The following is a 13,729-nucleotide window of genomic DNA, read 5'->3' on the forward strand; positions in this document are numbered from 1 at the left end:
GTACAGGAAAAACTAGCAATCTGGATTAAAAAAGTCTGGTGAAAAACATTTTACCACAGCTCCTGAAAAATTATTCCAATAATTCAATTTAATTTGTTTTATTAAAACTTGCTATTTACCTCTAGCATCAGATTTCAACCACTTGTCTTGGTATAATTTTATCTGCTACTGTGAGGAGATCTTTTCTACCAAATTTCTTTCCCATGATCTTACAGAGTAAGTTGAAACAGTCTCTTGATGTTCCCTTTGAAAGCTAAATAGATTAAGTTTCTGGAACCTCGCATTATCTTCAGGCATAGCTTCAAGCCCTCTAACCATTCTCTCTGATTCTCTTCCAATTTGTCATCATCATGCAGTCTTAAACTGCAAAAGCAGAATTAGACAAAATATGCTAGTGGTAGCCTTGCCAGCAGTAAAATCAGAGACAATTTAATACACTATTTCTGCTTATGTGGCCATAGCATTTGTGCTGGTTTGGGCTGGAGTAGAGTTAATTTTCTTCATAGCAGCTAGTATGGGGCTGTGTTTTGGATTTGTGCTGGAAACAGTGTTGATACCACAGGGATGTTTTAGTTACTGCTGAGCAGTGCTTACACAGAGTCCAGGCCTTTTCTGCCTCTCACCCCACCCCACCAGCGAGGAGGCTGGGGGTGCACAAGAATTTGGGAGGGGACAGAGCTGGGACAGCTGACCCCAACTGACCAAGGGGATGTTCCATACCATATGGCGTCATGCTCAGCATAGAAAGCTGGGGGAAGAAGGAGGAAGGGGGGGATGTTTGGAGTGATGGCATTTGTCTTCCCAAGTAACCGTTACATGTGATGGAGCCCTGCTTTCCTGGAGATGGCTGAACACCTGCCTGCCCATGGGAAGGAGTGAATGAATTCCTTGTTTTGCTTTGCTTGCGTGCACAGCTTTTGCTTTACGTATCAAACTGTCTCTATCTCAACCCACAAGTTTTCTCACTTTTACCCTTCCGATTCTCTCCCCCATCCCACTGGGGGGGAGTGAGCGAGCAGCTGTGTGGGGCTTAGTTGCCGACTGGGTTTAAACCATGACAACATTACACTGTGAGCATATGCTCATCTAAACTACCATATCTCCAGAGCCCTTCACCGTCTAAAACATATTTTTTCTTTGTACCTACCTTATCAAAGAATTTTGACTGCTCTGTGAATCAACATCCCATGTTTTTGTCATCTGCACGTTAGTAGAAATTGTAATGCCTTTTTCTAGGTCATTGCTAAAAAGGTAAAAAATGTGAGTTCTATTCATTAGAATAAAGCCTACCTAATAACTATTCCCAGTTCACATTTGCATTTTGAGACTTATCAGTTAGTATTTGTTCATATGTGCTGTGATGACATGAACCTCCATTCCTGTCATACAGTCACAGGTGTGATGAATATATATGACAGATTATTAATCAAAATGTCGCACACATTTTTAGCCCTCCCTGGAATATAAGCCATATAGAAAGCCTTATAATTTCACTCCATGCAGTTGGTATGTTGGCAAATTTTATCATTAATGTATTGATAGCTGCTGTTCATAGTTTCCTTTTCATACGCTCAAGCTTTCATACCATTCAAGCTTTGAACCACAATGATTTCCAGCTGCCAGCATTACTAGGAACATTAAGCAATTAAGATTATTAATCATTTTTGACATAGACGCTGTTAATTACCCAGGAAAAATAATGAATTCTATCATTCCACTGTTCTTGCAGAATTTTAATTCTCACTGCTGGGAGAAAAACAATTGGAAGTGAAGGACAACTAAAGGTAAGATCAATAATCAAGGCTCAGTTCAGCTGCCCCCATACAGAAACCTGCTGCCTTTGAGTCATAATGGGGTATATAAAACATCTGTGCAGATCTGACACCAGCTCTGGAGAAGGCTAGACCCATGCCCTTTTAGAGTGGTCACCAAAACCCAAAGAGAACAATCTTGCAAACTGTGAATCACAGTACACACCTATGTGCGTGTATCTGAATCAAGCTCTCAGTTGCCAACTTCAACATACATGCTCTCACTTATAATACATCAATAGCTCAAATAAATGTGATGTAGTCCTACCATCTGTCTATATTAATACAATGGATTTTGATGCTGGTGAGAAACTAAATATAGTAACCACTTCAAAGTCTCATGTCAAAAATGAGAGCTGACCTAAGCACAGACTTAATTTTACTTCACGCTGCAGCTCCATTACGCTGAGACATTACACACCATGACCAAAACGCTACACACCCAACACTTTAAATATGATTTTAAAAATACCATTGGGAACAAATGTGCCACCACTTGCAACTCAAATTTGCACACCCAAATTTTCCCTCATAAAGGTGCCATATATTCTTCCTTTGTTGGACCTGACTCATCTCCAGATTTCCTGTCTCAAATGTTAAGATACCACCATGCACGCTCTCAAACACACAATTTCATCTCTGTCATGTGCACTTGCAAGTATGCTGCCCACCCACAGAGCACCTCGAGGACTATGGAGGACTTGCCCCATAACTCTCGGCCCTCCCTACTCTTATCAGTGGAGAGAGATCTTCCAGTATTTTAGTAGCCTTGATTCTACCATGAAGCAAGGAGGAAGGGAATCCCACAGATTATCCCTCTCCACAGACAAGGAGGTGCTGTTCACTCCCTCCTTGCAATGAAAAAATATGAAGTGTAACAATGCAGGATTATCTCATTCAACTTTACTTTCTAGGCAGGTCATCTAGTCTGCCTGTATAGGAAATGAGAAGACTGATGTCTAAGATATGCAGGGTGAGTCACTCTTTGGGAGTCCATCTCTCTCCACTGATGACAGACAAAACCTGTTATTTAGTTTAGACATGTTCTACAAACAGATGAAAGCAGGCAAGAAGCAGCCCACTTAAACATCTGCCCCCTGGGGTGTGCATGAAGTGGAATACTATTTCCACAAAAAACAGCTAAACATAGAAAATAGTGCATCAAAGTCCCCAGGCTCTGTGGACATAAGATTAATGAAGTAGTTCAAAACCACCTAGAAATAAAGCTGGAAAAAGCCAGTGACAGAGCTGAGAGTCTCTATGGAAATCTGGGACAGAATTCATTTGCCTAAAATTAGGTGCCTAATGCAGTTTTAGAGACTTCAGCCTCTAACAGCAGTTTCAGAAAGCTGTGAGTCTCCCATAAATCCTAAGTCACATCTCTCAGCCCCACAGAAACACCTAGGACACTATAGGATGTGTCAAATGATAATTTGCACCTATACCTATCTTCAGGCAAATGAATCGCACTCCTAGGGTGGGACTCATTTTGAGCTGAAGACACTTTATATTTCACTGCCCACATGTGAGCTAGATGCCCAAGCTCCCACTATAGGCAATGGAGATCTCAGGCTCCACTCAGCTGCCTGAACAGTCATCTGGTTGCCATTCCAGAACGATACAGGCCTGTGTCACATCTGCCATTTCCATGCAGATGTCCTAAATAGCCAGGGAAGTCTCACATGGCGCTACTTATACTGAGCTAAGGGGATCCTGCTCCAAGTCAATCTACTTAACTGAGTCTAGCAAGTGATTCCTCAGTACAGTACAGCAGCCATATCGTCGCACTCAGCAGGACCACCACCTAGGTCCCACTAACTGTATGGATTAGCCGTATGATTTAATATAGGTGCCTAGACCTTTTTGAGATGCCTTAACCTGAATGAGGCTGGCAGACATGGTTCAGGACCCAATGGGAGACCTTGGTCTTCTGGAGCAGTAACTGGAGGCCAGGCAGAATATCCTAGCATAGCTCAAATGACACTATACCTTTGCTGGGACAACTGAAACCTCCTAGACGTCTACTACCTATAACTGGAGTTTAGCCTCCCAGATCACGTACAGAGAAAACAAGTAGGAACCAACCTACCATCAGTTCCTTCATATTTATTGGAAATCTTACTTCCCGATCTCAGTGACTTACCTAATGGTACCTATTTTTAGTTCACAGCTGACTAGGATTAAGATCATGGCAATCCGCACTTCAGTGCTTTTACTGACACAGAGTATGGTGACTCCATGTCCCTGGTTTCGCAAGGTGTTGAGGGGTCTTACTTTGCTCCTTGTTAGCTCAGACAGATGTGCGATGCTGCAGATCACTTGGCTTGACTGGAAAACCTTACTTAAAAAGGCTGGTTACAAACTGGCTCTAGGAAGAGTTGTGTAGTCACTCGTGTTATGAGCAGAACTAACTGCTAAAACCTGTGTGCTGGTTTCCAGGCTGAATTTGGGTAATCTTGCCATTATTACTTGCTTTCAGAGAGTAGCACATACTGTTAGATACCAAACACTTAGCTGATACCTTTTTGGGGGATACTACCCTACATTCTTGAACCTGCTGAGACTTGAGCTAAACTGGTATTGGGAAAGCTGCGAATTAGGATGGGGGCTCTCTGTGCTTACTAGTGTCTATTCTTCAGGAATAGACTGTCAGGAAATCTTTTAAACAGCATTTACCTTACCCTTAAAATGCTTACATCACTAAGAAAATCATGAAGTTATATATCATCTTGAAAATGAAAGAAAGTGACAAGATGTAGCTAGTCCTTAGCTAAATCCATTTGCATGTCTGCACTTCACTCAGGTTTCAGGCTCCAGCACAGTCCTGTTTTCAAGTTAACACGGTCTTCTTCCCCTGACTTTCCCACTCAGTATACCTCTTCGGACCACATTCTACCTATACTCAACTTGTGAAACCCTGATATTGATCATGTTAGATCAGCCTTAAAGAGATCCCTGCGTGAGTCAGTCAAACACATTTCCAAGGCAGAAAAGCCCCCTGCAATGCCATAGCGTGGGCTAGTCCTACAAACTCCAAATTCCTGCAGTGACAGCAGAAATAATTCAACACAGGCAAACAGACTTCATAATCTGACACAGTCATGTCATACTCTATTGCAGGACAGATCTACACAGTCCAAGAAATATTAGGTAGAGACAATTTAGTAATACACAGACATTTGTTTGCCTGACTACTCATCTAAATTCCTGCCCAAGATCATTAAGACCTTCCTGAGACTGGCACTGGTATGTATCATTCTGCAAGTTCTCAGTACTTACATCTATCATGATGCATAACCTTCACAAGAGCAAATCAAGAATTATAATTGGGAACATCATGATTCCATAATTTGTGTTCATTCTTCTAGAACAAGTTGTCTCAATTTTAAGTTGTGTGTCTTCTCAACCAATAATAATACCATTCATTTCACAAATAAACTGCACAAATAACCTGTTCTCCACGCTCAGATGAACTATCCTGTATTAACTCTCTATTTGCATGTTAATGAAACTGAATAGGAAAGTGTTACCGAAACTCATGTAGCAATACAAAGAGAATAGTTAATTGGAAAAGATGTGCAAAGGCTTTTTGATTACTAGAAATCGGGCTGATGTACCTCCAACAAACGTGTCATTATTGAGTCCTACATCAAAAGCTCTTCTGAAATGGATATAATTATTGGAATAACATGGGAAGTCTAGTATATGATCAGTCAGAATGTGTGTTGTACCAAGAATGGGAAAAATACAATGTGTTTTTTCCCCCATATCATCAAAAGCAAGTATTTTAATCAAAAGCTACAACAAAGGATGTCACATTTCATGTAATGTTTCACCCTTAGATCCCAAGTCAAGTAGGTTTCACCCACACAGTCTTTGGGCAAATGTTCTCTTTCACAAGCAAATTATATTCCTAACACTGAGTAACAGATACAGCTATTTAGACATTGGCGAAGGTTCTTCCCATATTTCAAAACTGGTAAGATAATATCTTAATGTATAAACTACAGGACTTTGCTATAGATAATATATGTCATGTAATAACTTCATTTTTCCTCTATAATTCCTTCCCAAATATGTATTTTTCTAGTTTTCTTTTTAGAGTCTGTTAGCCAACATTACCACAGATGACCAACTCAATAAATTTGGTATTTTTGACCAATTTCAACTACCTGGGACCAGAATTAGGCTTGTAAATGGTACACAATGCCAAGTGAACATTTTTCAGTCTATAACCACTTAATGTAAAATTTGCTACAATTATAGCTTCAAGTATTGATCACACACCTGAACTACACTGTCTTGTTCCAATGCCTTTCTCAGTACAATTTAGTCACTGTTTTTCACACTGTGCTGGTCACTGTAACACGCTGATGCCTCATGAACATGAATGAATTTATGCCTGCCATACACAAATCAGCAAGCAATACCATTCCTATTTTAAGAATTGGGAACAGAGATATTATGACGTGCGTAGAAGAAGAAAAATTAAACCAGGTACCTTAAGTTGTAGAGCAGTGTACTAACTCCAGAACAATGCCTCTGTTTGGTATGATAGTCACCTCCACAGAAAAACCACCAAAGATGGCATTAAATACTTGTCTGAAGGCACAGCAGCTAGATAAAAAAACATTTCTCCCCATCACAGGCAAAATAGAGGAGCTTTGCTAGCATGAGAATAAAAAGAAGGTAACCTGAAAGCATGAAGCTACGCCACAGGCACCAAGATGCATTGCAGATACTCCAAAAATACTAGCAGAAGGAAAAAAAAAAAACAAAAAAACCCCGCCCAAAGATAAGGCAGATAAGAGTTATTTTTACACTTTGATTTTGAATTTTATAGCAGATGAAAGTCTGGGAAGGCTTGTACTTTTACATACTGTTAAGTATAAGTGAACATTATCACAGACAGATACGCGGGGGGGAGACACAAAGTGACCGCGATGTGACAGAAGGAAACCAAAACCCCCTTGAGCTTACTGTGTCAGGTGACTGCTGTAGGAAACCTCTCCTTTGCAGCACAGAAAGCCTAGACATTATGGCACAAGCCCTGAGCTCAGGCTCTCTCAGACCCGCCCTGCCTTGAAAGGCCGCTTGCTCGGCAGGTACCCTGTGGGGCGGCAGCCAGAGGAAGGCAGCGGGACCACGCAGGGCGCTCGGCAAATCCCGCCGCCGCCGCGAGAGGCTGGGCAAACACGGGCAAACACAGGACACTCGTCTCACCTCATTTTTGTCACCACCTGCATCTGAGCAACTCACATGCACGACAGAGGGGAAAGCTTCTCGGTCACAAATCACCCAAGCCATTTTTAATGCCCAGATGAGAGTGAGATGAAAAGTGCCTGTTTCCCTCCGCTCACCGCACAGGCAGGCTGGCACGGCCACTGGAGTCGACATCCTGTCCAAATAAACTAAAGCACCAAGAGGCAAGTGGGCTGGGAAAGCAGTTTGAAGTCTCCCGAGACGTAACAGTCTCTGAAAATATAAAGGTCATCTGGAAAAGAATTAAGCGGCATTTGACTTTGAGAAGCAATGGGAGACGAGATAAAAATAGCTTTATTTCTGACAAGTGCTTCTGAGACACTTGATGTGTTTAATCATTTTCCGTTACCTCTGACAGAAAAGATTAATTACGGAACTGCACAAAAATAGTTCAAGGAATGTTGTGACCCATGTGAATATTAAAGATATGAGAGATTCTTAAACAGAGTACAAAAAGAAGATAGAAGTATAGAGCAGTTTGAGTGATTTAAAGCTGAGAGACAATCTTGCAGTACTGAAGGGAGCTAAAATAGTCCCTGATAAAAGACTCGACTCTGACTGGATTCTGGGACACAATGCTCAGGCAGTATTTAGAGGAAGACCAAGATATAATCATTGCTATCAAAACACTTTTGCGTGTGCTGGAGCTACATAAACATATAAAAGCTCCAGAACTGAGCCTGACCTGCAAAGGCCTCTACCAGAGCATGAACCTCTTCGAGGGCAGGCCAGGTTCCAATCCTGTTGACATACTCAAGTACACAAAATACCGCAAGATACAAGGTCAAAAGATACAAGGGGAAAAGACAGAGGACATAGCTGTAATCCACAAAACCAAGCACACAGAACTGCACACGGTGTAGTAAACAGCACAAACCAAGACAATAATACCACTTTGCAAGAGCTGATAATGATCAGACAAATGTGCTGAACAAGGAGGATGAAAAAAGCACCATGACTTCGGAGGAATGCGTAATGGGAACAGTGGTAAAGGTTGTGGCAACTGAATACATTATTAGCCCAAAACGCAAAAGGAACATTAATAGATTTTAAATCACACTCTGCTTGGAAAGAAAGTAACATGGTGCTAGAAACAGTAGTGAGCACAAAAGTTAAGCATACAAAACTCTCATAAAACTCATATAAAACTAATATATCAAATACATATGTAGAATATATAAAACTGATAAAATAATGCCCAGTCAGAGCACTGAGATTAAATGGATGCTAAAAACTGGAAAAGATAGTATTTGTAATAGTACTGGCAAGGAGAAGGCATCCATTATGGCTCCAAACCTTTGGTTTCATGAAGGTTTGTACAAACTGGATGGAGAGGGAAGAGGACTCTGGACCAGGAGGAACAACTGAGGAAAGGAGTAGAGGACTGCCTGCAGGAAGCTCTAAAACTACAAAACAGAGCTTCAGAAGCCAAAAGCCACCCAACTCACGACTCTGCCCTGCACTAAGGCAGAAGCCAAAAGAGAAGATAGATAAGCCTGTTGCTCTCAAAAGTCATAGTGAGAAGAACAACCACAGTAACCTATACACTCTTTAATGACATCAGTTTTAAAAAAGAAACTATTTTTGGTTAAATACAGAATCAAAAGAACTAAATAATATATAAAAGGCAAACATTTCCAATACGTTTAAGGGTAAAAATTCTGGAAGAGGTGACTAATGTCAATCACCTGGTTTTCTGGTAGGTGCACACAGGTAAGGCAAACACCCATCTATGCATAGTCAACCCCTCAATATAGCACTTGGAAATGCTTCCTCTACATACTGCGGAACTATGTTTGCTAACCCAGGTGTTTCACAGGCAGAAAGAATCTATTTCTGATAGTTTAGTGGAAGCACATGAAGAGAATTGCTTTGGAAAGTCTCAGAGCAGTTAGCAGAAGCTAAACAAACAAAAAAGGCCAATGATATATAATTAAAATAGTGTGTTAGAAAGAAAGAAAGTGTGTTAGTAAGAAGATAAGTTAGGTAGAAGTAAACACAAATAAGACTAAAGCCCATCATCAATATGTGCACCCGTCGGACAAGGAAATGACAAAAGATTTTGGCTTGCTTCGCCTAATCTAACTAGCTAAACCAACAACCCAGCTTGGAAAGACGTTGAAGACAACCTATAATTTGGGGTGAAAATTATAGAATAAAGAATCCAGGTTACTCATTACCACTATCCTTGCATTTAAAGCACCCAGAATAGAAGTCCTATGCTCTGGTGTTAATGATTAACCCCGAATCTTATCATGAGCACACCAGCAGATTCAAAATAAATTCATAGAATCATCATAGAATCATAGAATGATTTGGGTTGGAAGGGGCCTTTAAAGGTCACCTAGTCCAACCCTCCTGCAAGGAGCAGGGACATCTTCATCAATTGACCCCACTGAAGTATGTATCTGCTCCTGGAGATGTACTGGAACATTTTGTGTGCAACTTAATGCTGAGGGTTTCCCAGGAGAAAGAGCAAGAAATCCCTGTCATACCATTATTACAAGAACATAAACGGATACTGGATTTGGCAAATCCATGTTTGTAGAGTTGGGAAAGGCTGACAGACTAGCAGTCAGAAATTATTCCTGAGGTACATTAATATGCTGCCCTAAAAGCCCCAGAAGTTCACCTAGAGATGAATGGGTAGAGCCTTTTCCGCAACTACAGTCCCAAAAGAAATTATATTGCAGGAGTATTCATGCCAACGTGTTTATGAGTCCTGACCATCAGCCACAGAAGCAGTAAAAATATCCCCAAACCACAGAGAAAAGCTTATTGGAGCAACAAATAATTGCATGAAGATCAGGCATTTCTGATGCTCCAATCTGGCCTATCATAAAAGCAGACAGCAGAATTTACTGGCTAATGGTTAATTTTTGAGCAATGAATTCTGTTACACCATAAACTACACCTGTAGTAGCAAAAATGCCAGAGTCCAGCATAACAGATTTAGCATATTCTGTCTTTGTGATCTTGTTATCAGGGCAAGGCTGGGAAGAATTTCTCCCTACATTTACAGGGCAGCAGTACTCCTTTTTATGCACCCATGACCCAAGGATTTCACTGTGCTCCAGCTTTATGCAATATTCATAGCATCCAAACACGGGAAAAATTATCAGAGGCTGATCAAATCCATGTAATTTCATGAACAGATGATGTATTAACCCACAGCCAGACTCAAACAGAGCTGAAAGAGTTAATTAAACAAGCATGAGCCTTAACTTTGGGAGCACAATTCTAACTGAATTGATGAACAGGTCAACTGGTACAGGAAAGAGTAAAATATTTAAAAGTAGACTGATCACCTTATCAACAGCAAGCAAAATTAATAGGAAGCTCCTTGCTCTACAATTCTGCATGAGCTCAGATCTCTTCTGGGTTTGTTTATTTTTCCCCAGGATTTCATATCCATGTTTGCAGATATGATTAAGCCTTTAACCAAGTTGTTAAAGAAGGTGCAGCAACGGGAGTGGAGATAAGGACAAAACCTGACCTCTTCAACATTCAAAAAAGGCTGGCATAGGTAGCCACACCGGGGATGCTGTTCCAGCACGGCCACTTTATTTGCACTTTGTTACCCCTCCAGGCGCAGTAGAGGCCATGTTATCACAAAACCAGGGAAAGTCAGTCAGTTCACTCTGTATGAAAAGAAGCATGTGGTGCTCCTGGAAGACTTTACGTGGTGTCCCAGAAATTACAGAGTGGGTGAAAGGCATAATTACCAAGCTCAACATATTTAAGAGTATCAATAGAGTAGAGCGGGCTCAGCAGAATGAACTACAACAATAGTTGTCCCCAGAGCATACCATGGGAATCTCATTCAATTTGTTCACAAGAAAAGTCACTTTGAAGAGGCTAGAACAATAGAAAGATGTCCCCCTCTGGAAGAAGACATTAAGCAATCGGTACAGAATTATTTAATATGTACTATAGTAAACATTTCTACTACATAATTAGACCCTCTCTCTTTTCAGCACCCAAAGATAACAGCCCCAGGGTTGCAAATACTAATTGACAGGTCCTATATCAATCTCACAACAAAACAGTAGCTGCTGCAGTGCCAGGTAAATCACTACAAGGTAATGACAATCAGAGGTATGAGAACACCACGGCAGCGGTAGTTTGACTGGGTAATACCCACCAAATGGCTTCAGAAGGTATTTCTGGATGAATGCGCTGGTGGATAGCTTTTCCCATTATGAGTTCTTCTGTGAGAAACAACAGCCACTGGGCAGCAACAGCAAAGAAGGAATTTGAAGAAATCTCCACCAGTGGAGGGTACCAATGAGTAATACGGAGGTGTTTGGTCCTACATAGTTGGCACAGGAATTATAAATTCAGTTAATGTATATGCAACCAATATATTACAAGCTGTCAGAGATCATACAACACAGCAGCACCAAATGAATGAGGATCAAACAAAAATAATGATATGAAGTAAGCAACATTGTTTAATGACTGCAAAAACTTCAGGCTGTCAGACAGACAATGGCATGCAGCAAGACTTGACACAGAGCAAAGCTGAGCGTCATTAAGCAAGGTCAAAACAAAACTACTGTATCAGAGCTCTGTGCTATTAATATAGGCAAACGCAACCCAGAATGAAGGGCACTTACTTGAGGTGATCTCTACAAAGATTTTTTTTTTTAAACCAAACATTTGGGTGGTTCATGCCCAAATCTAGCTCAGTCACTCACAACATGATAACCTGAGTTTACTCTGCTATAACCTTGGCTATTAAATTTAATCATTCTGAGATTAGAGCTGTGCATCAATGACAATGGACTACGGAATAAGATGGAAAGTTCCAGTCAGCCCTCTACATGGATGCAAAAAGCAGCTGATCAGGATAAGCAATACATATGTGAAGGTACCAGTTTTCAATCTTTAGACAACCGTTTAGATTACAGTTTGACCAGATGTGAATATGGAATTCTTCCTTCTTTTTCTAATCAGTTTGCAACTGTTTATGTGAGATCCAGCTGTGTTTGCATGCATAGTCAATATAAAGCAATCACTACAAACTATCTCATTGTGTGTAACCTGCCTGAAATGTTCTGTTTTATGCGCATGTAATAGAAGTGACTGAAGGATGTGATTTCAATTACACACCTTTACAAGTAATGCTCAAGTTGCAAAAATCACTGAAACTGTATACTAAATTAACTTTAATCCAGTAACTTTTGGAGTAGCTTTTGCATGATTGTTGCAGATAATAAAGCATTCAGCTGTAACATCTGAAGTCTAGTTGGTTGTAAAACAAGCCACAAAAGCAATGATTACAGTGCACTGCAGTAGCAAACAAATTACTCTCAAACAACTGCAACAGACAAGGCAGGATGTCATTCTTGATGGGAATCTCTCTTGTGTGGTCCCCTTCAGCTGCAGGAATTTTGAGCTTGGCTCTACATCCTGTACCTATAATCCTACTTATACTTTTATACTTCATAATTTGTAGCAAATAGAAGAGTATTAAGTGCTGAGCAAGTTGAGGAATAGCTATATCCTAGAAGAAAGAACTGTGGACTAACCTCAGACTTATACAGCTTATCAGGAGGCTGTACCAAGCAAGAAAGAGCTAACAGCTCCAAGAAGAACTACTGCTTGCTCCTGATCCATAGAAACCATAGGAGGATTCACAACATCTCTGATAGTTCACAGTTTGCAGACTAATGAAAAAGTGGATTATAGCCCAGTAAATACAGTATTGCTATTGCTAGCACCAAGCTACAGGATGCATATGAACTTCATCTTGACTCAGCAGTCATGACTTACTGGGATCTGCTTTGGGTGATTATGAGTCTGTTTTAGGGGCAAAACTGCTCAATGATCAGGGGAGGAGGGAACTACTGCCTGACTTGTTTTTTTCCCCCCTTTTGCTTAAAGCTGGCTCTGTGGTGGTATGGTTCTATCCAAATGGTATTACAGGCCTACTTCTAGGCAACTGAATCCCAATGTTAATGCCAACTTAGGAGAGAGTTCCTGCCTAACCTAGATCTGCTACTACAGAAGAGTATGGGTCATCTGTGAATCTTGTGTCAAACCCGTGAGCCAGTGCAAATGTCATGGGCATTCCACAATATGAATGGCAGCAGACATCTATGCTCAAGCAACTGAATCCCACCCCTATGGAGCAGAAAGCAGCTCCAGATCCTGACACATAGCATTATATGTCAGAAGTGCTATGTCCGCTTGTGACCTAAGATTCAGTTGTTTAAACAGAGGCATCCAGCAACATTTGGGATGTTCTGGACTATCAAGGCATCTGCATGGGCAAACGCAACACAAGACCTGTGGAAAACCTGTGTCTTTTGGACTGGCAGCTGGAGGCAAGGCAGGATACTCTACGCTTCTCAAATGGTACATGCTTGTCTATGTGTGCAACTTTTTTAGCCCTAGTGGTTTCTAAAGAGGTAGCCTTGCGATTGCATGAAGTTATGACTGTGAGAAGGACATATACTGTGGAAGAGTATGTAAGACTGTATCAAAACCCTGGAAAGATTCAGGGAAACCAAGGGGACCTAAGCTAGATGTTTTCACTCCAGAAATCTTACACCAGCAACAACCCCTGAAAGGCTGACACAGTGAATCGTAGGACCATGTAGACGGACAAGGCAAGTAGAACTGAATGACTCATAACCTAGTGGTCTTGA

The 13,729-nt window shown here is 41.0% G+C and overlaps 1 protein-coding gene across 1 annotated transcript in view; it reads right to left on the minus strand.

Moving 5' to 3' along the window:
• KL (klotho) overlaps nucleotides 1-13,729 on the minus strand; it is a 51,490-nt gene that overhangs the window by 15,411 nt on the left and 22,350 nt on the right. The gene's annotated exons all lie outside the window — the stretch shown is intronic.

This window comes from Mycteria americana, chromosome 1 (genome assembly GCF_035582795.1).
Source record: "Mycteria americana isolate JAX WOST 10 ecotype Jacksonville Zoo and Gardens chromosome 1, USCA_MyAme_1.0, whole genome shotgun sequence".
NCBI lineage: Eukaryota > Metazoa > Chordata > Aves > Ciconiiformes > Ciconiidae > Mycteria > Mycteria americana.